This window comes from Rhagoletis pomonella, unplaced genomic scaffold, assembly GCF_013731165.1.
Source record: "Rhagoletis pomonella isolate Grant_MI unplaced genomic scaffold, Rhpom_1.0 Rhpom_scaffold_00001, whole genome shotgun sequence".
Lineage (NCBI taxonomy): Eukaryota > Metazoa > Arthropoda > Insecta > Diptera > Tephritidae > Rhagoletis > Rhagoletis pomonella.
The window spans coordinates 96,985,403-96,989,936 of NW_023458555.1; the positions used below are offsets into that span (position 1 = coordinate 96,985,403).

At 38.4% G+C, this 4,534-nt stretch overlaps 1 pseudogene; it reads left to right on the forward strand.

Moving 5' to 3' along the window:
- The first annotated feature begins 2,690 nt into the window (after positions 1-2,690).
- On the forward strand, positions 2,691-4,216 carry LOC118749073 (annotated as a pseudogene).
- Positions 4,217-4,534: the final 318 nt, after the last annotated feature.

Consider the following 4,534-nt stretch of genomic DNA (forward strand, 5'->3'; position numbering starts at 1 on the left):
TTGTTTACTTTTGAATAAGACTTTATCGAGTGCGCTATAAAGACAGGGGGATAAATGCTGTAAAGAAATATATATTGAGTCCAATCGGTTTTTTGCTAATCCGGATTTTGTGTAGGTATAAACAAGGTATATTAAAAAAATAAATCTCCAGTGCTAGTATCGGAACTATTTCTTGCACGTTTATTTATCCAAAATTTCTTCAACGGCTCGGCGCCAGTGAGGGTATGCTGCGAATGCCGCATTATACTAAAACCAGCCTTTCGACATAAGCTACTATTCCATACGAGTGGAGCACGTGCGAAATGCGGATTTTCCCAGTTGCAGTACAGCAGTAACTCGACACCTTCCTCACCAACCGCTCTGTCCTCTATGAGCTTCTTAATGTAACTGCAAATAAAAGATGAAAATTTGAGAAAAAATACTATCACAGCGTTTCACTCTTGTAGTATATTGGCTATCAAGCACCAGAAAATTTCCATCACGCATTCCATATGCCACCGATTGTCGTGGATCAATTAAAATACTGTCATCACAGCTTTTTGGTACTCCAGCAACTGGTGTGTCTATGGCGGAGTTATGTGGAGCTGTTGCATGACTAAAATCAATTTGGGCTCTTTGAGAACTGGCTTGTTTGTTGCGCGCTATTGGCATCAAATGTATGCAAATTAGATTTCCAAACGGGCAACTGTTGAATACAGGAAAAAATGTATTTTATATGGTTCCGCTAAAGTGCACTACTACCGTGTATAAATTGGCCGATCTTCTAATAAATCAAGCAATCTTATTGTATCGTCATCGCCGCCAGTCACCAAGAAATTTCTACTTGGGTGAAATGCAACATCATTCTCCGGCGACGAATGCACTGTATTAGCTCCAGCGTTGCCATTTTAGCCGTTTTCCGGCTAGATTTAGCCGGTTTTGATAGCAACTAGCCGGAGAAAATTTGATCTAGCCGGCAGCCGATTTGTTAGCCGGTTTGTAAAAAAAAGTTAGCCGTTTTTAGCCGATTTTACTATTTGCCTAATTTTCAGGTGCAAAAAGTAAACAAGTTTTTCGAAAGCAATAATGCAGACCCAATGAAGATTTTTAATGAACTCAATGTTTTACTTTCGCATCTATGCTGCCTAGTGGTTATTAGCGCGGACACATTTGATCCTATATGCTCCCCGTTGGAACCATACCTTGCTCCATTTCCTCAGTTTTATCACAGTTTTGAAGAGTATTTAAAAACAAAAGTAAGCACAAACGCTTTTGACCACGAAGCCGAGAAAATAATTCGAGAAAATGGTCGCTATTTTATTATCACTTTAATAAAGGAAATACGCCAACGCCTCCCTACAAATATTGCCAAACTAAAAAAAAACACTTTTTTCGGTTGGAAATGCATTAAGAGTAATTAAACCAAAAGTATTTGTTCAACTACAGCAACAAAAACACAAATATAATGCCGACAAAAAAACATCCATAGAGATGCAATGGCAACGGTTAACGTTACATACCTGGAGTAATTTAGACTCAACTGTAAAATTTTGGGCCGAAGTTTATCAATTTCGAAATGCCCTAGGAGAAAACCCTTTTGCTGACCTTTGCAACCTAGTTTTCTTGTTTTCCCTATAAGTAATGCAGAAGTAGAGCGAATATTTAGTTCAATGAATATAATAAAAACTAAGCAAAGAAATCCAATGTGCGTTAAAACGTTAAACGCTATTTTATATATAAGATACGGTTTAAAACGTGAAGAAAAATGCTGCCATAATTTTACTGTAGATGACGATCTCTTAAAATTAATGAATTCAGGTGATATATACAATAGTGATTCATTTGATGATGAGGAATATACACTCGATATAAATTAATGGTGTTAACTAGTCTTTCGTTTCTTGCGATTTATTTAAATAAAGCATGTGGATTTTCACTAAAACATTTTAGCCGTTTTTTGCCAGAGTCTATGTGAAATTTCACTAAAACATTTTAGCCGTTTTTAGCCGCTTTTTTTTGCCAATCTAGCCGGTCGGCCCAAAAAGTTCTGGCAACACTGATTAGCTCGCCTTCAGCTTTGTCAAATATCTTAACGCGGTTACAACTTAATGCTAAAGCCACCAGATTGCCGTCTGGATGCCATGCCAGCTGTCGTCCCATACCTCTTCCCCCGGTGAACGTTCGCATACATTCGCCTGAAAATGTATCGCAAATTCTTAACTTAACTTGTCGCCGCACGATGAAATGAACTTACCATTAGGGCTGAATTTTGCTGCGCGCACCCATTTGTGTGTATTTTGATGGCTGTTTGCCATTTTTCTAGTCTGCAAACGAATAAGTTGACGAAGAAGCAAACAAATTCAAGCACATTGTTGCATTCTACCGTACATTTTAAAAGCTTTAAAATCTTAAAACATATGTGAAAAACTTTTATAATCTGTATATTTCTAATGTCGCAATCAAAACCAAATTTTATAAATAGCATTTTTAAAAAGCAATCATCTAATATTTTTCAAGTTTTTGGGCATATATGTTACCATTTGAACAGCAAATACTACCAAGTTTTAAGAGACTATTTAATGCAACTCAGGTCAAAAAACCGCACTTTAGACCAAAATAAGCAACTCTAGAAAACAGATGATCTCAGCTGTGGCCCAGGATGACGTCTATTGCTAAGATATCTCACTTGTATTTGTACACAATGGCTGCCACGAGGCTGAGCGGTAAGTATTGTAGGTTATTAATTGTACAATTTTAATTTACAATTGCTATTGAATCTCCATTCATTCTTTTTCTTTTCAGTAATCTGCATTACACGAGCTGAACGTGGATCTGTTATAAATTTGATTTATAATAGTTTATATCAACAGGTGTTCTTACCTCTTCAAAGGTTGAAAATGGCTAAAGTTTTCTTTGGAAAAATTATACATACGAAATCTCTTAATGAATTTGAGGTTTTTCCGAGCGGATTTGTTGCAGTGGACCAGCAAGGCCAAATCGCTGGTATAGGAAACGAGAGCGACTACGCCGGTTTTAAGGGTACAAGTGAGGAAAATCTCACTTCAGACCAGTTTGTTATGCCTGGTTTTGTGGACTGCCATATTCATGCGCCTCAGGTAGCACAAATCGGACTTGGGTTAGATATGCCCTTATTGGACTGGCTGAATACATATACGTTCCCGTTGGAGGCGAAATATGATGATCAAGATTTTGCAGCGAATGTGTACACTAAAGTTGTGGAAAACACAATTAGAGCAGGTACCACTCTCGCGTCTTACTTTGGTAGCAATAACAAAGATAGTACTCTAATACTATCCAAGCAGGCAATGCGACAGGGCCAACGAGCATTAGTTGGCAAAGTTTGCTCGAATTGCAACAGCCCCGACTTTTATGTTGAAACCACGGAAACATCAGCAGCGAATACAGAGGAATTTGTCAATGAGATAAAAACACTAAAGACAGATTTGGTAAAGCCTACAATAACACCAAGATTTGCATTGAGCTGCACAAAGGAATTAATGGTAAAGTTGGGTGAAATAGCACGCAAAAATGATTTGCATATTCAGAGCCACATTAGCGAAAATTTGGCGGAAATTGAATATGTCAAATCGGTCTACAATTCATGCTATGCAGAGGCATATGATAATGCGGGTTTGTTGACACCGAAGACTGTTAAGGCGCATGCTGTACATCTAGAGGATGCGGAAGTCGCGCTTTTGCGTGAGCGCGGTACTTCGGTTGCCCATTGCCCGTCCTCTAATACAAACTTATCTTCAGGTTTCTGTGATGTGATGCGACTCATAAAAAAATGGCGTTAAAGTTGGTTTAGGCACAGACGTATCGGGTGGAAATTCGATGTCCATAGAAGATGCCATATTGCGTGCTGTGGATGTTTCCCACCATCTGGAATTTGTGAAGAAGCAGGAGATCAAAGGCAGTGGTCGCCTAAATGCTCAAGATAATGAATATCGACCACTCAACTACAAACAAGCTATATTCTTGGCAACACTTGGTGGCGCTGAAGCACTGGCGTTGGGCGAGGTTACTGGAAATTTCATGGTGGGTAAAGATTTCGATGCATTGATTGTCGATACGAGCAAATATCCGTTGTTGAACTATGTTACTGTTGATGCGGAAAAATCTAGCGAAGCTCAACTGCTGGAAATGGTGCAAAAAATTTATTTATGTTGGCGATGATCGTAATATTATAAGTGTTTACGTCGCAGGCAAACAAATAAAAAAATTAATTCACTAAATATTTGTGAAAGAACTTGTTAAAAAAAAAAAAAAACTCCATGATTTCTTTTACTTTCAACTAGCGAAACTACGGAAGCTTTTGATCCAATCGAGTGCATTTAATCAAACGCGAACGCAAATTTTCCACCACGACGTGTATAATTTGCACATTGGAATTGCGTTGATGAATGCAAGCAGGAAAGCCACCCCATATGTACTTATGGGCACCATATAGTCAAAGGGCATCTGACGAAACGTGTAGTCAAGAAAACTAAATATACTGCACCACCATTCTACGGGTGCTTTTACACTGCGGCGT